Source organism: Dasypus novemcinctus, chromosome 3, assembly GCF_030445035.2.
Source record: "Dasypus novemcinctus isolate mDasNov1 chromosome 3, mDasNov1.1.hap2, whole genome shotgun sequence".
In the NCBI taxonomy this organism is placed as follows: domain Eukaryota; kingdom Metazoa; phylum Chordata; class Mammalia; order Cingulata; family Dasypodidae; genus Dasypus; species Dasypus novemcinctus.
The window spans coordinates 6,702,657-6,730,178 of NC_080675.1; the positions used below are offsets into that span (position 1 = coordinate 6,702,657).

The 27,522-nt window shown below is 40.5% G+C and overlaps 1 protein-coding gene across 7 annotated transcripts in view; it reads right to left on the reverse strand.

Annotated features, from left to right (window-relative positions):
- The window catches only part of EML1 (EMAP like 1), a 205,085-nt gene that overhangs the window by 87,377 nt on the left and 90,186 nt on the right, over positions 1-27,522 (reverse strand). The gene's annotated exons all lie outside the window — the stretch shown is intronic.

The following is a 27,522-nucleotide window of genomic DNA, read 5'->3' on the forward strand; positions in this document are numbered from 1 at the left end:
CATTGTAGTCCACACTCTCCCCCAGTCCACCCAGTGGGCCATGGCAGGACACACAACGTCCAGCATCCATCCCTGCAGCAACACTCAGGACAACTCCAAATTCTGAAAATGTCCCCACATCGTATCTCTTCTTCCATCTCCCTACCATCAGCAGCCACCGTGGCCACCGTCTCCACATCACTACTACGATTTCTTCCCTTACTAATCACAGTAGTTCCCCAGCAGAACAGCAGTAAGTGCACTCTAATCCGTATTTTCTATTCCTCCATCCTGTGGACCCTGGGATGGTTATTACCAGTCCCCTTCTGTATCAAGAGGGGGCTTAGCTCCCACATGGATGCTGGATGCAATTCTCCTGCTTGCAGCTGTAGGCACTCTTGGCTCCCTGGTGTGGTGGCTGACCCTCTTCACCTCCCTGTCAGCTGGCCAGGGTAAGTCCAACAAACTAGAAGGTAGGAGCCGCAAGTCTGCTGAGGCCCAGGACCTGGCCGTCACATGGACATTCCTTTTAATTGTTTTTCCCTTCACTTACCAAGCTCCAGCCAGCCAATCTGGCCTTCCCTCCTTTAGGGCTTTGGGTATCTGCTCTTGCCTTTGCCTGAAATATTTTTCACCTAGCCTTGAGTATGACCAGATTCTTCCTGTTCTTTAGGTCTCAACTCAAATAGAACTTCTTCAGAGAACCTTCTAAAAAACCTTATCTAAAGTTGTCACTCTCTATCACATCAGTCTTATTAATTTCTTTCATGGCATGTAAAATACAAATTGTGATCATCTTGTTTATTGTCTACTCTCCAAACTAAAAATGTAAGCTCCAGGGAAGTCACTTCTGTTTCCAGGTATGATAAGGCTGAGACCCTACTAGATAGCCCCAAATGCAGAAAACTTTTGCTAAAACCTAGAAATAATACAAAAACACCAGCTACCTGAAGGTTTTGGGGAGCAAACAGAACCATACAGACTCTGGAGGTGGAGGGGAGATGGAGAACCAAGCAAGCTATCTCCCTTTTTCATGGTTTTAGCCTAGGTCCTGCAGATCTGAAATATGCATGTACATAACAGACTGCAGTATTTCAGCTAAATACAAAAGATTAGAACTGGGAAACGGACTTGGCCCAGTGGTTAGGGCGTCCGTCTACCACATGGGAGGTCCACGGTTCAAACCCTGGGCCTCCTTGACCCGTGTGGAGTTGGCCCATGCACAGTGCTGATGCGCGCAATGAGTGCCCTGCCACGCAGGGGTGTCCCCCGCATAGGGGAGCCCCACACGCAAGGAGTGCGCCCCATAAGGAGAGCCACCCAGCGCGAAAGAAAGTGCAGCCTGCCCAGCAAAGGCGCTGCCCACACTTCCCGTGCTGCTGACAACAACAGAAGCGGACAAAGAAACAAGACGCAGCAAATAGACACAGAGAACAGACAACCGGGGGAGGGGGTGATTAAATAAACAAATAAATCTTAAAAAAAAAAAAAAAAAGATTAGAACTGAGACTGGGGCTGCCCAAGAAATAGTTTATATGTCACGCTCGGCCCAGAAAATTACCTGCTAAAACAAAGGAAACAAGACATAAAGAAAAAAAAGAAAATGCAGAAGCTCCACTACTTAACATTCATAATGTACAGGAAATAATCCAAAAGTACCTGATATATTAAGAATCAGGAAATGGAATTCAATTTCAAAAGAAAATAAAAGAAATTGAGTACAACTCTAAAATGAACAAAATAATGGAATTGACACATAAATAACTTAAAATGATACAGTTTTCCTCAGTAAGTAAAAGAATCACATTTTGAATGAAGTACTTAATGAAAAAAAAAAAATCTATCCAGAATTCTGTATGTGGCAAACAAACAAAAAAATCCTTCAAGAATGTAAAAAAAAAAAGATATTTTTAGATAAAAACTGAAAGAATTCATTATCACTAGATGTGAACTCCAGAAAATGTTAAAGAAAGTTCTTAAAGCTGAAGAGAAATTGTGTAAGATGGAAACACAGACGCTCCAAAAACAATGAGGAGCACTGGAAATGGTAAATATCTGAGTAAGTTCAAAGACTACTTTTTTCTTTTTACCTTCTCTTATTGTTCTTATAAACTTTGTGGCTATTTAAAACAAAAATTACCACACTGGCTTGTGATTTTACAATGCATGTACATGTAATAAATTTAACTGCTATACCATAAAGGAAGGGGCAGTCACGGACTTATCAGGTTACAAGACTTCAATGTCTCACATGAAGTATACATTTAACATAGGTGGTCTATCAAAAGTGAATCCCTAGGGCAACTATTGGAGAGTAATAAAAAGAATTATAGCTAAAATGCCAACAAAAAAATTAAAATGAACTGGAAATAAATTTGAATAATCCAAAATAAGGAAGAAAAGGAGAAGAAGATTTATAAAAAAAGAGATAAGACAAGTAGAAAACAAAAAATAAAATGGTAAAGTGAAACATAACATAAAATAATTATACTAAATGTTACATTAAAATAATTATATTAAACACATCAAATGAAAGGCAAAGATTGTCAGAAAAATTTTTTCAAAGAGATCCAACTATATGTTGTCTATAAGAGACATACTTTAAATACAAAGACACAGATTGAAAGTAAACGAATGGAAAAAATTATACCATCCAAATAGTAAGCATTTGAAGGCTGGAGCAGCAATATTAGGATCAGATAAAACAGACGTCAAGTAACATGTATTATCAGAGATTAAGAGGGCTATTTCACAATTTAAAAAAGGGAGGGGGATAAATTTATCAGGAAGACATAACAAACACAAGTATGTATGTGCCCAATAACAAAGCTTCTAAATGCAGGAAGCAAAAATTGACAGAATTAAAAGGAAAAATAAATAATTTCACAGGTATAGGTTAGATTTTTTTTTTTAAAGACTTATTTTTATTTATTTAATTCCCCTCCCCTCCTCTGGTTGTCTGTTTTCTGTGTCTTTTTGCTGCATCTTGTTTCTTTGTCCGCTTCTGTTGTCGTCAGCGGCACGGGAAGTATGGGCGGCGTCATTCCTCGGCAGGCTGCTCCCTCCTTCGCGTTGGGCGGCTCTCCTTATGGGTGCACTCCTTGCGCGTGGGGCTCCCCTACACGGGGACACCCCTGTGTAGCATGGCACTCCTTGCGCGCATCAGCACTGCGCATGGGCCAGCTCCACTCGGGTCAAGGAGGCCCGGGGCTTGAACCGCGGACCTCCCATGGGGTAGACGGACGCCCTAAACTCTGGGCCAAAGCCCGTTTCCCCAGGTTAGATTTTTAACACCTCTCTTTCAGCAACTCATAGAACAACTAATAAAAAAATTAGCAAAGACATAGACGATTTGAAAAACACTATAAATTGCTTTAACTTAATATGTATAGAAAAACACACAATGGCAGAACACACATTATTTTCAAAAGCACATGATACATTTATCAGTATACACCATACTCTGAGCCATAAAAGAGAACTGAACAAATTTAAAGATTAAAAGAGTATGTTCCCTAACCATGATATTAAATTTGAAATCAGTAACAGTGAGATAAACAGGAAAAAACTAAATGTTTGGAAATGAAACAACACACTTCTAAATAACCACTGAGTCAAAGAAGACATCACAGGAAAAATTAGAAAATACGTCAACTTGAATGACAGTGAAATTGCACATTTCAAAATGTGTGGGACATAGCTTAAGCAGTGCTTTACGGAAATTTACAGTACTAAATCCCTATATTAAAAAAGGAGGAGATTCTTAGCTCTCACTTTAAGTTACTAGGAAAAGAAGAGCAAATTAAACCCAAATCAAGCAAATGGAAGAAACAAACAAAGATAACAGAAATCAGTGTACCAGAACTTGGACTAACAATGAGAAAAATCAATGAACTCAAAAGCTAGTTCTCTGGAAAGAAAATAAAATACAACCTCGTGAAAGCACAGATCTTTTCTGCTTGTTTATTGATCAAGCCCAGTATCTAACACACAATAGGAACTCAATAAATACTTGGTAAGAAATGAATAAACAGGAAAATGAGTATCTCATAGGTTACATGCATTAAATTATTTGCTGGGCATATAAAGATGATTGATTCACACAGGTATCCTTAAGAAGTTCTCTAATAGGGAAGATGCAGCTCCACAAATTTCTAAAATAATTTGGTACATTACGTAATTGAGGAATATTCAATAAGCACAGAAAAAGAGATACTATTTATATTGGGGAATACAGGAGAAAGCAAAGATTGGTCTTGAAGGATATATATATTTCACCAGGTAGAAAAGCAAGAAGAATGGCATTCCAGGCAAAGGAAAAATTTAAACAGAAACATGAAAACATGAGAGCATAAGGAATATTCAGATAATAGCAAGTGGCCTTTGATATTAAAATCTGCCATCACACAAATTCTTCTTCCTGGATCCAATTCTATTGTGCCCCTAAATTCAAGTTCCGTCAGCTTTCTAAGTAACATGTAATTGTTTCATACACAGAAATATTTTCAAGTGTGCCCTTCTATGGCACTTCCAAGAGAATAGCAGATAATAAATAACTATGAACCAAGAGAACTTAGCAAGCTCCCACACAGATCTAAAACTGTTAAGCTCTTATGAAGAAATCGTTGTGTAATACATATTTTTAAAAATTCTAGGCTTATCTCTTTAAAGAAAACAAACCATGAAACAAGAACAACTGGCAAATATCCTTTTCTCACACTCCTCCCCTCCTAGAAGTAGATCCTCTCTTCTTCACAGGATTTGTACTGTTTTGATTAGGGGAATCGGTGGATATGCACATATGGGTGTATGTCCTTTTTCTGTCTCTCCTGGCTACAGTGAGATGTTTAGACAGTATTTTTATTTATACTTTGAGTCCCTAATACTTGGCTCAGTGACCAACAAGGGTCCTCAAAAAAGTGGTTCTTTTAATATGCATTTTTCAAACCTTTATTGAATACCAACACTAAGGTAGGTACTGGACTAGATACTGAGGACGTGGTTTCCACCTCCTTGAAACTCATGTTTTTGTGGTGGGGGAGACACAGAAGAATAAGTGACATGACGCAATTAAGCAAAAACCTGAGAACACTGAAAAGCCTCTTACTAACTCAGACTGGGGAGGGTGGGTAAGGGAGAATATGGGACAGGTTTCCTAGACGAAGTTTTGGAAGTTGAGTAGGAGTTCATTACATGAAGAAACAGGATCTAGGTGGCTGGGATGGAAGACATTTCAGGTAAGGATAGCAAGAGCTAGAGGGACAGGGAAGTAAGAGAATGCCTGGTCCTGTTTGGAAATTTTAAGTAGTCTGGTACAGCTGGAGCCTAAGGCTTGAGAAAGCAAGTAGCCAAAGGCAGGTACCAAGGAAGGAGCAGTGGAGGCGGGCAATGTAGATGACAGAGGATCTTGTAGGCCATGCTGAAGGCATCAGAATTCATCCCGATGGCACTGGGATTTACAGCAAGCAAGATCTGTATCTGTTTCAAGATGATAGTCTGCAAGGATGAAGAGGATAGAGACAAAACAGGGGGCAGGTTGAATTAGCAAGTTGTTATAGAAGGCAAGACATTAGGAACCAAGGCAGAAGCAGTGTGGGTGGAGATGATACACTTGTGTATCAGGAAGTGGGTGGGATGTGTGTGGGAGTAGGGAGGGGCAGAGAGAGAGGGATGGGGGTCCAGGTTCAGGCACAGGTGACAGGATACACGGCTGTGCATTCACAGAGCTCCGATGTGGACATGCTGAGTTTAATGAACCTGTGGAACACTTGGGGAGATGCCGCGGCAGCAGGTGGGATAATCAGGTCTGGAGTACAAAAGCGAGATCAAAACTGTAGTCAGAAATTTGGGAGTCATCAGCATCTGGGCAGTAGCTAAATCCACGGGATCACTGATGGGCCAGGAAGAGTGTGCAGAGAAAGAAGGGAGGAGGGCTTGGCAAGAGCCCTAGCAGCAGCCGCCCTGAAAGGAAAGGCAGAGGAAGAGAACGTGAGAAGGTGGCTGAGAGAGAAACAACTGGAGAGAATTCTGCCATGAAATCCAAGGGAGCCAAGAAGGAAGAAAGAGGCCAGTCAACAGTGTGAAAGTCTGAGAACCTGGACATCGGGAACGAAAGAGGAGCAACAGAAATAAAAATAAATAAAACCGATAAACATCTAGCAAGACTGTCCAAGAAAAAGAGGAAAGGCATAAATGACCAAAATCGGAATGAAAGAGGAGCTACCACTTTAGACTCCATTAATATTTTTAAAAAGAATAATAAGGGATAATATGAACAACTCTATGCACATAAATTCAACAACTTAGATTACCATAATTCAAACTACCATAATTCACTCAAGATGGAATAGACAACCTGAATAATTCTGCGACTATTTTAAAATTGAACTTGTAGGTAAACATCTTTCAAAAAAGAAATCCCCAGGCCCAGATTGTTTCATTGGTGATTTCTATCAAACATTTTAAAAAATAATACCAACTCTACACAATCTCTCCCAAGAGGAAAGCAGGTAAAAGAAGACTTCTCAACTCATTTTATGAGGAGAGCATTACCTTAATACCAAAACCAGATAAATAATACAAGAAAAGAAAACTACAAACCAATATCCCTCATAAACAAACAAAATATTATTAGCAAATTGAATCTAGTAATATATAATAGTAGTGGTAATACACTACAAACAAGAGGGGTTTATTCTGGGAAAATGGACAGGCTCAATATTCAAAAATCAATCAACACAATCCACTATATGAACAGTTTAAAGAAAATAAAATCTTCTCAACAGATTCAGAAAAAGCAGTTGCAAAAACTCTCAGCAAACTAGGATTAGAAGGAACTTCTCACCCGAGGCATCTACAAAAAACTTACAGTAAACATCATTTTTAGGGGTGAAAGCCTGAATGAATTCTCCTAACATTCATAACAAGGCAAAGATGTCCACTCTCATCACTCCTATTTACCATCATACTGGAAGTCTGGGTCACTGTAATAAGGCAAGAAAAAGAAATTAAGGGTACATAAATTGGGAAAGAAGAAATAAAGCTGTCCCCATTCATATACAACACAATTGTCTATGTGGAAAACCCCCCAAATTCCCCACCTCAAGTCTCCTAGAACTAATAAGTGAGTTGAGCAAGGTCATAGGATACAAGGTCAGCACATGAAAATCAATCACTTCTCTATGCTAGTAGTGAACAATGGGAAACTGAACTTAAAAAAAAACACAAAAAACTATTTACAATTGAATTACTTTGGTATAAACCTAACAAAACAGTATCTATATGCTGAAAAGTAGCAAATATTGATCAACAAAATCAATGAAGACCTAAATAAATAGAGATATACAATGCTAGCAATAGAGATCAGAATGCTAGCAAGATTTTTCTGTACATATACACAATCTGATTCTAAAATTTATATGGAAAGGTAAAGAAACTAAGATGATCAAAACAATCTTGAAAAGGAAGCAGATCTGGCTCAACGGATAGAGTATCTGCCTACCACATGGGAGGTCCAAGGTTCAAACCCAGGGCCTCCTGACCCATGTGATGAGCTGGCCTACATGCAGTGCTAATGCATGCAAGGAGTGCCGTGCCATGCAGGGGTGTCCCCCGCGTAGGGAGCCCCATGAGCAAGGAGTGCACCCTGTAAGGAGAGCCGCCCAGCGCAAAAAAAGTGCAGCCTGCCTAGGGTGGTGCTGCACACACAGAGAGCTGATGCAGCAAGATGACACAACAAAAAGAGACACAGATTGCTGGTGCCGCTGACAAGAATACAAGCGGACACAGAAGAACACACAGTGAATGGACACAGAGAGCAGACAACTGGGGAGGGGGCGAGGAAAGGGAGAGAAATGAAAAATAAATCTTAAAAGAAATCTTGAAAAGGAACAATAAAATTGAAGAAATCACACTACGCATTTAAGACTTAATATAAAGCTACAGTAATCAAGATAGTTCAGTATCAGTAAAGGGATTGACACATAGATCAATGGAAGAGAACAGAGTCCAGAAATAGACCCACAGAAAAATATGGTCTTTTAATGATACAGGTGCAAAGGCAATCCAATTGCGAAAGCATAGTCTTTTTTTTCTTTCAATAAATGGTGATGAAGCAATTGGAACTCCACTGGCAAAAAAATGTGGACCTCAACCTCAACAACCTCACACCTTATACAAAAGTTAACTCAAAATGGATTATAGTTCTAACCATAAAATGAAAAACTCACCATCTTCAAAAGAATTCTGAGGAAACAATCTCTGTGATCTTGGGCTAGGAAACTATTTCTTAGATAGGACACCAAAAGAAAAAAAAAAGATCAACTGGACTTCATCAAAATTAAAAACTGTTGCTGTGTGAAAGAGAGTTAAGAGAATGAAAAGACAAATCACAGAACTGGGAGGGAATATTTACAAATAACATATCTGACAAGAATTGGACCTGGAATATATAAAGAACTTTTAAAGACAGACAGCCTAATTAAAAAATAGGCAAACGTCTTGAATAGACACTTCATCAAAGAGGAAATACAGATGACAAATAGGGACACGAAAAGATGCTCAACTTCATGAGCCATCAGAGAAAACTACGGACAACACTGACTGTGGTAGGATGTGGAGCTAATGGAACTCTCCTACACCGCTGGTGAGAACACGTAAGGGCCACTTGAGGCCAGTCCAGCAGTCTCCTAAGAAGTTAAAAACATATCCTTACCATATGACCCAGCCACTCCTATCCTTCATTGGTGAGCGAATAAACAACTATGATAGAGTGATACAATGCAACAGTTCTTAATAATATAAAAAACGCCCTATACACAACAACGTGGGTGAATCTCAAAGGTATCATGCAAGGAAAGGAAAACAGACTCATAAGGCTACATACAGAGCGATTCCATTTAAATGACATTCTCCCAAATGCAAAACTGTAGTGAAGGAAGAGGATCAGTGGATGCCAACGGTTGGGGTGGCAGCTGAGTGTTCCTGCAAAGAGGTAGCATCAAAGTGTTTTTACTGGGGAGATGGAACTGTTCATATTCTAACAGTTTCCTAATCGTTAAGCGAATGTATATATGTATTAAAAACATACAGGCTGTCACAAAGAAGTCAGTTGTATTGAATTTTAACTGAAGAAATAAAATGAAAAACTTAATGAGACTTCAAGTGAATAAGCTGTATCCGTTGGGTTTGCCAAGTAGAAGGGTTCTTTTGCTTGGGGTTGGTTGCTATTACACTGTGACTGCTCAATTATTTCAGTGAAAACAATACTTGTTGCTTATTGGAAGGAGACCATCCTGAAGTTCTAAACAACTTCTTGAGAATGGCCAGAGCCTCTGTGGGATTTCTCCATTTTTCCATGGACCTGGATAGGAAAGTAGGACAGTTCTCTTTCATAACGTCAAGATAATCAAATGAGAGAAGTGAGAGGAATAAAAAGAGGTATTAATTTACACTTGTCTTCCTTCTGCGGAGCAATTAAACAGCTTAATAAAGTCTGCTAACTTGTGAATGAAAGGGTGGGCCACGGCAACAATGCTCCTCCCTCGGCCAAGCCATTAAACAGCTGAATAAAATCCTCTGCGGGGCGTGGCAGGCAACCTGACCGTGTCTGGCCTCACCTGGAAGGCCGGGAGGGAGCGCTTATTCTACGGTGATGTTTGTGTTGGAGAATACTTGTGCAAGAGGCACATACTTCAGTGGTTAAGAGGGGGGACCCTGAAGTCAAGCTAGGTCAAACCCTAGCTCTGCTTCTTACTAACGGTGCGACCTGGGGCAAATTATTTAACTGATATGCACCTCAGTGTCCTCCTCGGTACAACAGGGACAGTAAGAGCATCTACCCCATGGGGTTGTTAATATATGTAGAGCACTTAGAATACAGCTTGCATATAGTAAATGCTTTATAAACGTAAGCTACAATTAAGCTATGGTCATTATTATTATTATTATCGATGAAAATGAGCAAAGTAAATTCAAGTTTAACATTTCCTTAAACATTCCTATGTCCTGTCTTAACATAGTTATGCAAATTATTATTCATAGCTGGCAATTAGTGTCTTCTTAATGATCCCTGCTTTCTAAGTCAGGAAAGCACGTGTGAGACGGAGCCAGGCGTTCTGTGACCTCGGTGCAGGTCGTGCGGGCGACAAGCTTGGAGAGGGTCCACACACTCAGCGGGACCTGGGCACCTCGATGTTTGTGGCCAGCACAAAATAGCCTCTAGAGCATATTCATGCATTTCCAAATCAATATGATATAAGAACATATGAAGTCAGACAAGGCAGACCTGATCCCTGTCTTCCAAAAGCTTATCGTTGAAAATAGCATCACTGTGGGTCTCAGTCTGTTATGGCGATAGCTTTAATAAAACTGCATAGATCAGACTGGACTTTAATTACAGTGCCAACTCTGAATAGGAAACATCTGATCCTTCAACCCCGGCAAAGCAGAAGACCAAGCGCCTCAATATCTGCTTTCAAATGGAAGTGATAAAAATTAAAGTCTGCTCAGCTTGAGAGAACCTCCATGTCTGCGATTTGCTTTAGTTTTCCCCATGATGTAACCCTAGTGTTTTTCAAATCCTTCCAGAACCACTGCTTTAACCTGTAATGGATTTTCTTACTTCTACTCCTACAGGTAATTAATCTGAAGAATATGACTGGGAGGCTTCTTGGCAGCCGTGTAAGCTGTCTGAAGCTCTTGACCTTTCTGGGCACAGAAAAGACCAGTGTTGTTCGAGTGACTTTACACTTCAATTCAGATGGTGGTGGTGGGGGGGGAGCTTATTAGCATAATGAAAAACAAAACCCAAAACTTGGCTTAACCAACACAAACCGTTTCCAACCTCTGAACACTTTACAGGTTTCCACAGCGCAAGGTCTGAGATTTCATCTGAATTCCATCAAAGAAATCTTCCTTAGATTGGTAATACAGCACAAATAAAATAAATCTTAGTAAATTATTTATTTCCAAGTAATTTTAGCTCCTGAGCCCTCTGACATTTCTCTATGGCTGTCATTTAAACAGTGTAACAATGGAGCCTCTTTCTCTTTTGGGAAAGCTCTCACATTCTTGTGGATGTTAGGGGAGGCTGAAAAAGACAACCCTCTCTCTGTTTTACGGCTCGGATTCTGAGTTCTGTAAGAACTAGAAGGACGGAGGGCGCTGCGCCTTTCCTTGGGGAAATGCACGGGACTCTATACACTCAACAGCGTGTAACTGTTCAGGTGTGGGACAGCGTCCCTTTACCTTCCTGCCAGGTAACTGCCGCTGGGCATAGCCAGGCGTTTCCGAGGCAGAGCAGAGCCCACAGCGGCGGGAGGCGCGCAGTGCCCATGCGTCTGCTGCCAGCTCTGGCTCTGTGCCGCCGGCCAGCAGCCCCACCCCAGGACACAGGGTCCCGCCTCGCGGCCCTCGTCAAGGCCAGGCACAGTTGAGGAAACACGTCCTCGGGAAGGAAACCGTGTCCACTGCACCAACTGCCTGGGGCCCAGGGCTCTAGCAGCGGCGAGGGTCGACGAGAGCACACTGTCGGAGTGAAAGCTGGGCGCACCCAGGTGCCCACCGGCGGATGGCTGGATAAACTCCACGTGGTCTGTCCACATGGGCCCGCGACTGGCCAGGAAAAGGAAGGAAGTGCTGGTGCGTGCTCCAGCAAGGAGGGAGCCAGGCATCACCTCGCTGAGCGAAAGCCGGACAGAGCGGGACAGATCCTGCGTCCACTTAGGTGGCCTTCCTAGAAAGGGCAAATCCTACAGGACAGCCGATGAAAGTCTACAGGGGCCAGGGGTACGGGGTGATGAGAAAGTTTTGGTCATCGATGGTGGTGGTCATACAACATGGTGAACATACTTAAGGCCATTAAACTGTACATTTAAAAACAGTTAAAATGGGAAATTTTATGTGCTGGGTGTGTTGTAAAAGGGTTAAAAGAAGCATCTGGCCTTTTGCTCGGAAGGGCACTAGCAGCAGGAGTGAGGGAAGCGGCAGCATATCCAGTCTCTGGGAACAGCTGGGATGAAAGCAGAAGAGGAAGAAAACAGATTCATAGGGTTTTTAAATAATGCTCCTAGAAAGTCATGCAGGATTGCTAAATCCTAATCATAAAAAGAAAAGATTTAAATTATGGAGGTGAGGAAGGGGAGAACAGACAAGATAATGAGTATTCGGGTAGAACTTAAAAAAGATCAGGTACTAGAATTCTGAACCTGTTCATCTAAACGTTTATGCATATGCAGACTATTGCAGTATCTTCTTGTTCTGTTACCGTAACCTCTGGATAAAATAATAGTCAGTTTGTAAGCTGACTTAACAAAAATATCTTTAAAAGGTAGCTTTAATAAATTTTTATTTGACATGGTGGCTTCAAAAGTTTTCCACAAAAAATAAAATAAAATAATATCTATTCTTATACTTTTCTTTTAAGTTCCATTAGTATGAAAATACTCTATTTAAAGTACTATATGGCTACATTCCACAAAGAACTAACTGCAATTCTAGACTTTATAGTTTTACTTGGTTTCAGACAATATTCCCTTACCCACTGGGAAGAAGGTCACAAAAGCCCAATGTAAATGGGCTAAAATCAACCAATGGGGCTGTAGCAGTTTGATATGGTTATGAATTCCAAAAATAGATATTGGATTATGGTAGTAATCTGGTCTGTACCTGGGTGTGATTGAGTTATGATTAGGGCATTGAGTCCCAGCCCCTTGGTGGGTGGGGACTCACAGATAAAAGGCATGGCAAAGGACAGAGTTGAGGATCTTAATGTTGGAGTTTTGATGTTGGAGTTTGATGCTGAAGTCTTCAGCTGGAGCCCCGGGGAGAGACAGAGCTGTGCACCTAATAGTTGTGGAGAGAGGCAAAGCCTAGAGAGCCTCATAGTCTATAGCTGCCCTTGTGGAGAAAACAGAGGCACTGAGCCCAGAGAAACCCAGGAAGCCTGAGCCCTCGCAGACGCTGGCAGCCATCTTGCTCCAACACGTGGAAATAGACTTTGGGGAGGGAAGTAGCTTATGCTTTATGGCCTGGGAACTGTAAGCTCCTACCCCAGATAAATACCCTTTACAAAAACCAACCAATTTCTGGTATTTTGCATCAGCACCCCTCTGGCTGACTAATACAGGGGCTAAAGTTGCATAACTGGGTCTCCAAAATACAAGTTTCTAAAACATACAGACCCCTCCTGGTCTCCTGGTGGTCCCTCTTCAGGATAATAGAGTATACGTATTTGGTTCATGGAAGACATTTCAGAATGAAAATGCATAGACTGCTGTTGCTCAACTTGCCTTCTAGCTTCCTATCAAAAAAATATTTTGGTCTTGTTGCTGTTACTGTAAAACTTTTTTGCCCCTTTTTATTAACAGTATTCTGTTAATAAAACTATTGCAACTATTCTTTAAAAAGTGCCACCAACTTCCAATTTCATAGTGTCAGGATGGAGTTAAAGGAACTGGACGTACTGTCCTACCCAAAACAATGAAAAAGAAATGGTTTTCATGATAGTGGACATCAGACAAAGAGGGATGGTAATTGCTTGGAGATGGTAAACAAAAGACTAGAACCCTACGACTGCACTAGCAAATAGCCTGGGGACAGGGCGGGAGAACCACAGGAGCCTGGCAATCTCCCTAAATTCAGGAGGCAGAGCTGGAAGTCCACAGAAGCCAAGCCAAGGGCAGAGTACAAGGCGGGAGAGAGCTACGAAGGGAGAAAACTTCAGGGAGCTGCAGATGTACCCCGGAATCTTGAGCTGAACGTGGTCAGCACAGACACGAGGGAACTACCCAAGGCTGGGGAAAGAAACAGCCAAAAAGATGACAGAACAATCACCAGAGCTCAGTGTGCTGGTTTGGAGATATGCACCCCGGAAAAACACGGTTTTGAAACGAATCCATTTCCGTGGGTGTGAGCCCAGGGGAAGCAGGGCTTCTGATGAGGTCACTTCAGCTAAGGTGTGGCCCACCTTAGCTGAATCAGGATGAATCTAAATCCTATTACTGGAGTCTTTTATAAGCAGAATGAAATTCAGACAGGGAAAAAGCCATGGAAGCAAGAAACTGAAAGACAAGGGAACCTGGAGGAGAAGGCAGAGGCCAGGAGAGGCCAGAGACTGCACTGCCATGGGCAGAGGAGCCCAGTACCCAGGGCCTCGGGCAGCCAGCCCCGAAACGCCAGTCCTCGGGGAGAAGGCATCACCTTGATGAGGCCTTGCCTTGAACCCCTCGTAACCCCTAAACCATGAGCTAATAAATTCCCATTGTTTAAGCCAACCTATTGCAAGGTATTTGCTTTAGCAACAAGGAAACTAAAACACTTGGGCTGGCAGGAGTTCCTTTTCCCATCAGCCAGAGCAGAAAACCTCGTAATTCTCAGGGCACTGAGGAAAGAACTCAGCAGGTTTTGCCTCAGTAGAAGGGGAAAATTAGTCCTAGACTAAACACTGGTCTGATCCTACCTAACAAAGCTTAAAAGTGCAATCCAAAAGGATCAAACTGTTTCCAAGTAACTTAACACATCCCAGAACAAAGCTCAAAAATATTCATAGAAGTACAAATTGTCCAGCACCCAACTAGATAAAATTAACAATATCTGGCATCCAATAAAAAAATTACCAGCATTCAAAGAAGCAGGAAAATATAACCCATAATGAGAGAAAGAACCAGCCAAGCAAAACTGACCCAGAAATGAGACAGATGATAGAATTAGCAGACAAGGACAATTAAACAGTTATTCTAACTACAGTGAACATGTTAAAAAAACCTCAAGGAAAGACTGAATATCTTAAGCAGACATATGGAAGACATGCATTTTTAAAAAGCCAAGCTTCTAGAGATGAAACCTACAATGTCTGAGATGAAAAGTACACTGGAGGTTGGGAAGCGAATGTGGCTCAACTGACAGAGTGCTCACCTACTATATAGGAGGTCCAGGGTTTGAAACACGGGCCTCCTGACCTGTGTGATGAGCTGGCCCAAGCGCAGTGCTGATGCTCACAAGGAGTGCCATGCCACGCAGGGGTATCCCCCGCATAGGGGAGCCCCACATGCAAGGAGTGAGCCCCACAAGGAGAGCCGCCCCACAGGAGAGAAGCGCAGCCCATCCAGGAGTGGTGCCGCACACATGGAGAGCTGACGCAGCAAGATGATGCAACAAAAAAGAAACACAGATTGCTGGTGCTGCTGACAAGAATATAAGTGGACACAGAAGAACACACAGCAAATGAACACAAAAAAGCAGGCAATGGAGGGGGGGAGAGAAATAAAATAAATCTTAAAAAAAAAGTACACTAGAGGGATTAATGGAAAAGATTTAGGAATGTGAATAAATAGCAACAGAAGCTATCAAAACTGAAACTCAGAGAAAACGGGCTGAAAAAAAAAAACGAGAGCATCAATGAGTGTGTAAGACATTTCAAGTGCCCCAATATATGTGTAACTCGAGGAAAGGAGAGAACAAAGAAGGATTTGAAGAAATAATGCCCTACATTTTTCCAAACTTGATGAAAAGTATAAAGCCACATATCAAGACCTCAATGAGGGAAGCAGACTTGGCCCAATGGATAGGGCATCCGCCTACCACATGGGAGGTCCATGGTTCAAACCCCAGGCCTCCTTGACCCATGTGGAGCTGGCCCATGAGCAGTGCTGATGTGCACAAGGAGTGCTGTGCCATGCAGGGATGTCCCCCATGTAGGGGAGCACCACGCGCAAGGAGTGCACCCCATAAGGAAAGCCTCCCAGCATGAAAGAAAGTGCAGCCTACCCAAGAATGGCGCTGCACACACAGAGAGCTGACATGACAAGATGACACAATAAAAAGAAACACAGATTCCTGGTGCCACTGATAAGGATCGAATTGGTCACAGAAGAATACACAGCGAATGGATATAGAGAGCAGACAACTGGGAGGGGCGGGCGGGGGAAGGGGAGAGAAGTAACTAAAAAATATTTTTAAAAAAACAATAATAAAAAAAAGACCTCAATGACTCCCAAGCCCAAGAAATATGAAGCAAATCACACCAAGGCAAATCTGATTTAGTTTACTAGGCTGCTCAAAGCAGATACCATGAAATGGGTTGGTTTATAACAATGAGCTTACACTTTTGGCCAAGAAAATGTCTAAATCAAGGCAGCATCAAGGTGATGCTGTCTTCCTGAAGACCAGCTGCTGGTGATGCTGGGCTCCTCTACCACATGGCAAGGCACCTGGCAGCTTCTGCTGGTCTCTCCCTTCTCTTCCAGGTTTCGCTGATTTCAGGTTTTTGCTCCCTGTGGCTTTCACATTCCCTGTGTGTGTGTGTGCGCGCGCACGTGTGTCATTCCATTTATAAAGCATTCCAGTGAGAGGATTACAGCCCATCCTGAAAGAGTGGGTCGCAACTTAACACTTTGACAAGTAGCCTTGTCGAAAGGTCCTACTTACAATGAGTCCACACCCACAGAAAAAGATTAAAGAACATGTCCTTCTGGGGTATATGCAGCGTCAAAGTACCACACACATCATAATTAAGTTGCCTTAAACTAGACATAAAGAGAAAATCCTGCAAACTGGGAAGAGAGGATAACAACTTCAACTTGATAAAGAATATCTACAAAATATGTCAACTGACATCATACTTATATACTTAATGGTGGGAGACCAGATACCTTCCCCCTAAGATCAAGAACATGACAAAGATGTCTCCTCTCACCATTGCTATTCAGAATTGTTATTGGATGACCTAGCTAGTGAAATAAGACAAGAAAAAGAAATTAAAGGTAAACAGATTGTGAAGGAAGAAATAAAACTGTCTTTGTTTGCAGATGTGAATTGTCTATGTAGACTATCCCAAAGAAAGATGGAAAAAAATCAGAAATATGTGATTATAGCAAGGTTGCATGATACAATATACAAAATGCAATATACAGTTGTTGATTGCTTTCCTATGTACCAACAAGGAACAACTGGAATTTTTTTAAAAAATCAATTTTATTGATACATATTAATAATGCATAAATTCATCCAAAGTGTACAATCAGTTGTATTTGTTATAATCACATAGTTATGTACTTACCACTTTAATCATTATTAGAGCCTTTTCATTATTCCAATAATAAAAATAATAATAATAAACAATAAAGTCGGCTCCCTATTTACCCTTCTGACAAAGTCCTTTGTCAAAGGGCAAAAGTATTTAATTTTGAGGAGGTCCCATTTATCTATTTTTTCTTTTGTTGCTTGTGCTTTGGGTGTAAAGTTTACGAAATTATTGCCTACCAAGATCTTGAAGATGTTTTCTTACATTTTCTTCTAGGAGTTTTTGGTTGTCCTTGATCCATTCTGAGTTAATTTTTGTATAAGGTGTGAGATACGGGTCCTCTTTCTTTCTTTTGGATATGGATATTTAGCTCTCCCAGCACCATTTGTTGAACAGACTGTTCTGGCCCAGCTGGGAGAGTTTGACAGTCTTGTCAAAAATCACTTGACCATAGATGTGAGGGTCTACATCTGAATTCTCAATTCAATTTAATCCATCAATCTGTCTGACTTTATGCCAGTACCATGCTGTTTTTAGCACTGTTAACTAAGAAATATGCTTTTTAAAAAAGATTTATTTATTCCTCCCACCCCCACCCCATTGTTTGCTCTGTGTCCATTCGCTATGTGTTCTTCTGTGTTTGCTTGTATTCTCACTGGGGGGCTCTGGGAAATGATCCTGGGACCTTCCGGAATGGGAGAGAGGCAATCACTCTCTTGCGCCACCTCAGCTCCCTGTTTTGCTATGTCTTCTTATTGTCTCTCCTTTGTGTCTCTTGTTGCATCATCTTGCACGGGTGGCACTCCTGCATGGGCTGGCACTCTGCGTGGGCCAGCTTGCCCTCACCAGGAGGCCCTGGGCATGGAACCCTGGACCTCCTATATGGTAAATGGGAGCCCAACTGCTTGAGCCACGTCTGTTTACCAGTAATATGCTTTAAAGTTAAGAAGCGAGAGTTCTCAACTGTGTTCTTCTTTTTAAAAGACATTTTTGGCTATTTGGGGTCCCCTTGTCCTTCCAAATAAATTTAAAACTTGACTTTTCTGTTTGTACAAAAAAAAGGCTATTGGGATTTTTATTGGGATTGTGTTGAATCTGTAAATAAGTTTGGGTAGAACTGATATCTTAATGATAGTTCATCTTCCAGTCTATAAACACAGAATGTCCTTCCATTTATTTAAATCTTCTTCAGTTTCTTTCAGCAATGTTTTGTAGTTTTCTGAATACAGGTTTTTTTACGTCCTTACTTAATTTTACTCTAAATATTTGATTCTTTTAATTACTATTATAAATGAAATTTTGTTCTGATTTCCTCCTCAGACTGCTCTTCAGTAGTATATAGAAATGTTATTGATTTTTGCATATTAATCTTGTATCTCACTGCTTTGCTGAACTTGTCTATTAGCTAGTAGCTTTGTTGTGGATTTTTCAGGATTTTCTAGACATAGGGTATCATCAGCGAATAGTGAAAGTTTTACTTCTTCCTTTCCTATTTGGGCGCCTTTTATTTCTTTATCTAGCCTAATTACTCTAGCTAGAACTTCTAGTGCAATATTGAACAACAGTGGTGACAGTGGGCATCCTTGTCTGGAACAATTGGAATCTGAAATTAAAAATATAATACCATTTACAATAGGATCAAAAACTGAAATTCTTAGCTATAAACCTAATAATATATGTACAGGATCTATAGGTAGAAAACTATAACATCTTGATGAAAGAAGTCAAAGAATATCTAAATATTTGGGGAGATATTCCATGTTCATGGATTAATAGATACGATATTGTTAAACGATACTCTTCCCAACTTGATCTACCTATTCAACACAATCCCAATCAAAGTCCTAGCAAGCTATTTTGTGGATACTGACAAACTGATTCTAAAGTTTACATGGCAAGACCAAAGATCCAGAATAGCCAACACAACTCTGAGGAAAAAAACAAAGTTGGAGAACAAACACTGCCTAACTTCAATACTCACTATAAACCTAAAACAATCAAAATAGCATAGTACTGGTGAAAGATCATAGATCAATAGACCAGAATAGATGGCCTAGAAATACACCCCACAAATATAATGAACTAATCTCTGGCAAAGAAGCAAAGAAGCAAAAGCAAGGATAGTCTTTTCAACAAATAGTGCTGGAACAGTTGCATGTCCATATGCAAAGACAAAAAAAAAAAAAAGAAAAAAAAGAATCTAGATATTCCAACACAAATAGCAACCAAAATAGAGCTGGAGTAGCAATATTAATATTGGACAAAATAGATTTTAAATGCAAAACTGTTATAAGGGTTGAAGGTCATCCTTATAAAAGGGGCAGTTCAACAAGAAAAAATAACTAAATATTTATGCACCTAACCTCAGTGCCCCAATATACATGAGGCACACACTGGAAAAGGTGAAGGGAGAAATACATGTCTCTACAATAATAGGTGGAGACTTCAATACACTACTTACAGGAAGCAGATGTGGCTCAACTGATAGAGCATCCACCTACCATACGGGAGGGTCCAGGGTTCGATACCCAGGGCCTCCTGATTCATGTGGTGAGCTGGCCCACACGCAGAGCTGCCACATGCAAGGAATGCCAGTGCCATGCAGGGGTGCCCCTGCGTGGGAGTGCCCCACGCACAAGGAGTGCACCCTGCAAGGAGAGCTGTCCTGCATGGCCCAGGAGTGGTGCCACACACATGGAGAGCTGACACAGCAAGACGATGTAACAAAAAAGAGACACAGTTTCCTGGTGCCACCGAGGGTGCAAGTGGACACAGAAGAACACACAACTTGTGGACACAGAGAGCAGACAACAGAGAGGAAGGGGAGAGAAATAAATAAATCTTTAAAAAAAAAATACACTACTTTCAGTATTGGATAGAACATCTGGACAGAACATAAGAAACTGAGAACTTGAGTAACATGGTAAATGAACTAGACCTAACACTGCAGTAGAGCACTGTACCCCAAAACAGCAGGATACACATTCTTTTCAAATGCTCATGGATCCTTCTCCAAGATGGACTAAATTTTGGGCCACAAGACAAGTCTCAATAAATGTAAAAAGATAGAAATTATACAAAATACTTTCTCTGAACATAACAGAATAAAACTGGAAATCAATAATGATCCAGAAAAAGGAAAAATTCATAAATATATGGAGACTAAATAACACATTTTTGAAGAAATAGAAGACCTCAACAAACTAATCACAAGTGAAGAGAGTAAAACAGTCATCAAAAACCTCCCAAAGATGAAAAGCCTGGGACCAGTTGGCTTCACAGGTGAATTCTACCAAACATTCAAAGATGAACTAATCCGATCTTGCTCAAGCTCTTTCAAAAAATTGAACAGGAAAGAATGCTGCCAAACTTATTCTATGAAGCCAACATCACCCTAATACCAAAACCAGAAAAAGATACCACAGAAAAAGAAAACTATAGACCAGTATCTCTAATGAATATAGACACAAAAATCCTCAACAAAATACCTGCAAACAGAATGCAAAGCACATTAAAAGAATTATACAAGGGAAGAGGATGTGGCTCAACTGATTGGACTCCTGTCTACCACATGGGAGGTCCAGGGTTCGACTCCTGGGGCCTCCTGGTGAAGGCAAGCTGACCCTGCAGAGAGCTGGCCCATGTGGAATGCAGGCCCATATGGCAAGCTGGCCTGAGTGGAGGGCTAGCCTGCACAGGAGTGCTGGTCCATGCAGGAGTGCTTGCCATACAGCAAGCTGGCCTGAGTGGAGAACTGACATAGCAAGGTGATGCAACAAAGAGACACAGAGGAGAGACAATAAGAGACGCAGCAGACCAGGTTGCTGAGGTGGCACAAGAGATCAAGCCCCTTTCTTTCACTCTGGAAGTCCCAGGATTGATCCCCAGTACTGCCTAAAGAGAAGACATGCAGACACAGAAGAACAGCAAATGGACACGGAGAGCAGACCACAAGGTGGGTGGGGAGAAATAAAAATAAAGAAATACATCTTCAAAAGAATGAGAAAAAAAAAAAAGAATTACACACCATGATCAAGTGGATTTTATCCCAGGTATGCAAGGGTAGTTCAACACAAGAAAATCAATTAGCGTAAATAAACTACATTGGTAAACTGAAGAAGGAAAATTACATGATCCTCTTGATCAATGCAGAAAAAAATGAATCTAGACACAGATGTTAACATTTTTCCTAAAACAATTAATTCAAATTGGACCATAGATCTAAATATAAAATGCGATACCATAAAATTTCTAGAAGAAAACGTAGGAGAAAATCTATGTGATGTTGGATTTGGTGATGACATTTTAGACACAACAACAAAAGTATGATCCATGAAAGAAAAAAATTGAAAATAATACATTATAATTAAAAATATTTGTTCTATAGAATACATTGTTAATGGAATTAAAAGACAAGCCACAACTGGAAGGAAATTTTTGCAAATCTACATCTGATAAAGGACTTGTATGCAAAATGCACAACTCTTAAAACTAACTGAATAAAATGAATATTCCAATTTAAAAACAGACAAAACATCTAAACAGACACCTCACCAAAGAAGATGTACAGATGGAAAAAGAGAAAATCTTAAAATCAGCAGATATAAAACATTACATAAAGAGGAAGATAAGAAGAATAGATTTCTCCTAAAACAAACAAGACAATGGCACAATGTGTTTAAGTACTGAAAGAAAATAGCTGTCAACCTGAATTCTATACGCAGCACATAAAAGCTGAAAGAATTCTTTACCAGCAGACTTGCACTATAAGGAACGATTAAGTCTTTCCGGGAAGTGCAAAATCATGCCAGAGAGAACTGTGGATCCACACAAAAATAAGAAGCACACCAGAAATGTTGATTATTGACTTTTTTCTTATTCTTGAAATCACTTTAAATGATAGACTGTGTAAATTAAAGATAGAAAGTATTCTGAGGTTTATAACTTAATATAAAGATACTAAGGGAAAGGGATGGGGCTCAAGCAGTTGGGCTCCTGTTTATAGGAGGTCCATATAGGAGGTCCAGGGTTCAATGCCCAGGGCCTCCTGTGAAGGCAAGCTGGCCTGCGTGCTGAGCTGGCCCACGCGGAGTGTCAGCCCACACGTGAGTGCCACCCTATGCATGAGTGCCAGCTGAAGTGGAGAACTGGTGCAGCAAAATGATGCAAAAAGGCACACAGAGGAGAGACAATAAGAAAACGTAGCAGAAAAGGGAGCTGAGGGGGCACAAGAGAATGATCGCCTCTCTCCCATTCCAGAAGGTCCCAGGATCAGTTCCCAGAGTTGCCTAATGAGAATACAAGCAGACACAGAAGAACACACAGTGAATGGACACAGAGAGCAGACAACGGGAGGTGAGGGTGGGGGATAAATAAATAAATATTTTTTAAAAATAATAGAGATATTAAAACTAAAAAGGATGAAATATCAACAAGATACCAACAAGCCAAATTCAGCAACAAATAAATAGGATTATACACATGACCAAGTGGGATTCATCCCAGGAATGCAAAGTTGGTTTAACATCCAAAAATCAATTAATGTAATAGACCATATCAACAGATTAAAGAACAAATACTACATGACCATCTCAATAGATGTAGAAAAAGAATTTAACAAAATCCAACAGCCTCTCATGATAAAAACACTCAATAAATTATGAATAGAAGGCAAATTCCTTAATCTGATAGAAAACAACTACAAAAACTCCACAGTTTACATTATTCTTATGGAGGAAGACTAACTACTTTCACCCTAAGATCAGGAACAAGACAATAATTTGTGTTCCTGCCACTTCTATTCAAAACTGTACTGAATTTTCTAGCCAGAGCAATTAGGCAAGAAAATGAAATAAAAGGCATCCAGACTAGAAAGGAAGAAGTAAGATTATTGCTATTCACAGATGACATGATCTTACATATAGAAAAGCCTAAGGAACTGTATTAGCTAAAGGAGTGCAAATGCAAAATACCAGAAATTGGTTGGCTTTTTTTTTTAAGATTTATTTATTTCTCTCCCTTCCCCTCCCCCCCACCTTGGCTGTCTGTTCTCTGTTTCTATTTGCTGCGTCTTCTTTGTCCGCTTCTGTTGTTGTCAGCGGCATGGGAATCTGTGTTTCTTTTTGTTGTGTCATCTTGTTGGGTCAGCTCTCTGTGTGTGCAGCACCATTCCTGGGCAGGTTGCACTTTCCTTTGCGCTGGGCGGCTCTCCTTCTGGGGCACACTCCTTGCGTGTGGGCTGCCCTACACGGGGGACACCCCTGCGTGGCACGGCACTCCTTGCACACATTAGCACTGCACATGGGCCAGCTCCACACGGGTCAAGGAGGCCCGGGGTTTGAACCACGGACCTCCCATGTGGTAGACGGTCGCCTTAACCACTGGGCCAAGTCCGCCACCTGGTTGGCTTTTATAAAGGATATTTATTTGGGGTAGGAGCGTAGATAGCAGGACATGAAGCATAAGTTACTTTCCTCGCCAAAGTCTATTTTCATGTGTTGGTGTAAGACTGCTGCTGACATCTGTGAGGGTTCAGGCTTCCTGGGTTCCTCCTTTCCTGGGGCTTGCTTCTCTTTCCTCTGTGTGCTTCCTTCCTGGGGCTCCGGCTTAAGGTTTCAGCATCAAACTCCAACATCAAAACTCCAACATCAAAAACCCTCAACTCTGTCCTTTGCCATGACTTTTATCTGTGACTCCCCATCCACCAAAGGGTGGGGACTCAAGGCCCTACTGGCACAATAGGTTTACATAATTACTTATTCAAGTAAACCTATGTATCCAATATAATCTAATATGCCCAGAGGAAAAGATCAGTTTGCAAACATAATCCAATATTTCTTTTTGGAATTCATCAATAATATCAAACTGCTACAGAAACTATTAGAATTAGTAAACAATTTCAGCAAGGCTGCAGGATAAAAGGTCAATATACTAATACCAAGGGTATTTTTATACACTTGGAACAAACAACCCAAAAATGAAACTAAGAAAAAATTTCATTTAAAATAGCATAAAAGAGAATAAAGTACTTAATATTAAACTGAACAAAAGTACAAAACTTACACTCTGTGATTTAGTGAGGGTTCTCCAGAGAAGGACAGGATACATAAATATTACATAAATTTATATAGAATTTTATAGGAATTGGCTCACATGAACGTGACAATTGACAAGTCCAAATTCCATAGGGCAATCCTCAAGTTGAAAATTCATTGAAGATGATGCTGAATTCCCCAGGAGAAGGAAAGATACAAATTCTTCTTACTGCTGAAATCATCAGTTCTCACTTTAGGATCTCCAACTGATTAGATAAGGACACTCCCCCCATTGTGGAGGACAATCTCCTTTATTGACTGCAGAGGTAGTCAACCACAGATGCAATCAATTGACTGATGATGTAACTCCAACTTCCCTCACAGTAACACTCAGGTTAGTTCTTGCTCAACCAAATAACTAGACACTATAACATAAGCCAAATTAACACACAATGTTGACACTCTGAAAACCACAAAATATTGTTGAAAGAAATTCAAGATCTAAATAAATGGGAAGATGCCCCATATTCATGGATGAAAGACTTATGATTGTTAAAATAGAATTACTCCCCAAATTGATCTACATATTCAACACAATCCCAGCTGGCTTCTCTGCAGAACTTGATAAGTTGACCCAAAAATTCAAATGGAAATTCAAGGGACCCACCCTAGCCAAAACTATCTTAAAAAAGAGAAACAAAGTTGGAGAACTCAAACTTCCCCACTGTGAATGAGGACTAAAGGGTGTGGGGCTCCTTTATGGAATGATGAAAATGTTCTAAAATTGACTGTGGTGATGGTTGTACAACTTGTGAATATATGAAAAACCACTCAACTGTACACTTTCAAATGGGTGAATTGAGTGGCATGTGATTCATATGTCAATAAAGTTGTTTACTAAAAATAAAAATAAATATAAAATAAGCCTAGCACCTAGCAGAAGGTCCAGTACATAGGATAGAATAAATATTTGTGAATAAATGATGGGGAAAAGTTAAAGGATAGAAATAGATATGCTAACACCAAACAACAGAACAAAAGAAGTGACTACATTAATTTCAGAGAAAAAAAAATTCAGAGCGAAGATTATTACCAGGGAAAAGGGGAATCGTTTCATAATGACAAATGAGTCAATTCTTCTGATGACATAACCATCCTAGGATTTATGCACCTAATTACAGAGCTCTAAAATAGATGAAGCAAAAATTGATAAGGAAAGGAAAAATAGGCAAATTTACAATTATGGTCAGTCATGTCAATAATCATCTCATAAACAGAACAAGAAGATGGAAAATAAAAAAGGATACAGAACATTTGAATAACACTATCTCACAACTTGAACCGATTGACATTTTTAGAATGCTCTGTTCAACAAAAACAGAATACACTTTTATTTTCAAGTGCACCTGGTACTTTAATCAAGATAGACCCATATTCTGGGCAAAACATATAGCAAGTTGCAAAGGATTCAAGTTATTCTAACTTTGTTTCCTGTCCACAACAGAATTAGAAAACAAATACAGAAAGATCTCTGGAAAATCTCCAAATATTTGGAAACTAAATAATACACTTCTAAATAACCCAGAGGTCAAAGAAAGAAATTGAAAGGGATATTAAAAAGTATTTTGAACTAAGGACAAGAAAACACAACATATGAAAATTTCTGGGATACAGCCAAAACAGTTCTTACAGAGAAATTTATAGCACTAAACATCTATATTAGAAGAAAGGAGAAGATGGGAGAAGAGGAGGAAAATAAATTATCTCAGCTTCCACCTTAAGAAACCCCAAAATAAGCAGAAGAAAGGAAGGAATACACATCTGTGGTCATTTGGAGCTGTACGTATCCCAGAAAAACATATTCTTTAACTGAATCCATTCCTGTGGGTAAGAACCTAGAGTAATCTAAGGAGGACCTTCTGATGAGGTCACTGCAGTTAAGGTGTGGCTCATCTCAGTCAGGATGGCTATAAATCCTACTAATGGAGAACTTTATTTTTTTTTAATTTTTCTCCCCTTCCCCTTCCACCCCCCCCCCAGTTGTCAGCTCTGTGTCCCTTTGCTGTGTGTTCTTCTGTGTCCATTTGCATTCTTGTCAGCGGCACTGGGAATCTGTGTTTCTTTTTGTTGCGTCATCTTGTTGTGTCAGCTCTCCGTGTGTGCGGTGCCATTCCTGGGCAAGTTGCACTTTCTTTCGCGCTGGGTGGCTCTCCTTATGGGGCGCACTCCTTGCGCGTGGGGCTCCCCTATGCGGGGGACACCCCTGCATGGCACGGCACTCCTTGCACGCATCAGCATTGCGCGTGGGCCAGCTCCACACGGGTCAAGGAGGCCTGGGGTTTGAACTGCGGACCTCCCATGTGGTAGGTGGACACTCTACCCATTGGATCAAATCCGCTTCCCCAGAGTCCTTAAAAGAAGAATGAAATTCAGACAAAGAGAGAGCCACAGCAAGCAAGAAGCTGAAAATCAACAGGACCAGAAAGAAGGCAGGGGCCAGGAGGGATCACCAGGTGTACTACCCTGTAACAGAGAAGCCAGGGACCCAGGGCCGCAGGCAGCCAGCGCCGAGCACCAGTCTTGGGGAAAAAGCACCTCCTTGCTGACATCGTGATTTGGACTTCCTCTGAGCCTCAAAACTGTGAGCTAATAAATTCCCATTGTTTACGCCAACCCACTGCAGGGTATTTGCTTGAGCAGCCAAGGAAACCAAAACAACATCTATTGTGATACAGGAAAAAGCAAAAAAAAAAAAAAAAACAGAAAAATCAATGAAACTGAAAGTTGACTTTCTGGTACAAAAAATAAAATTGTGGCCAAATTTATCAGGGAAAGAAGAGAAAGGACACAAATACTACTGTCACGACAGAGCTACAGATATTAAAAGGACAATAGGGGATCACTTCTTAGTCTTTTGGCTAAGATCAAGTGTAGAAGGACAGTAGGAAAAATTAAGAACAACTTTATGTCAATAAATTCAATAACAGATGAAACAGTCAAATTTCTTAAAGGACAAAAAATAAGAAGGCACATACAAGAAGAAAAAATTTGAATAGCCCAAAAAAGAAGGTGCATTTGTAGTTAGAAACCTTTCCACACAGAAAGCCCTAGGTCCAGATAACCATTCTCTTGTTCTATTATTGAGAATTTGGTGAATTCTACCAAACATTTCAAAAGAAATGATATCAGTTCTACACAGATTCTTCCAGATAATTGAAGAGGAAAGAATATTTCTCAATTCATTGTATTAGGCCAGCAGTATGCTTATATCAAAGCCAGACAACTACTTTACAAAAAAAGAAGGGCCAATATCCATCAGGAACATAAATACAAAAATTCTTAATGAAATTTTAGCAAATCGAAGCCTTCAATAAAATAGAATAATACATCATGACCAAGCAGGGTTTTCTCCAAATATGGAAGATGATTTCACACTCAAAAGTCAGGCAGTGCCATTTACCATGATCATCCTGAAAGATGTGGAAAAAG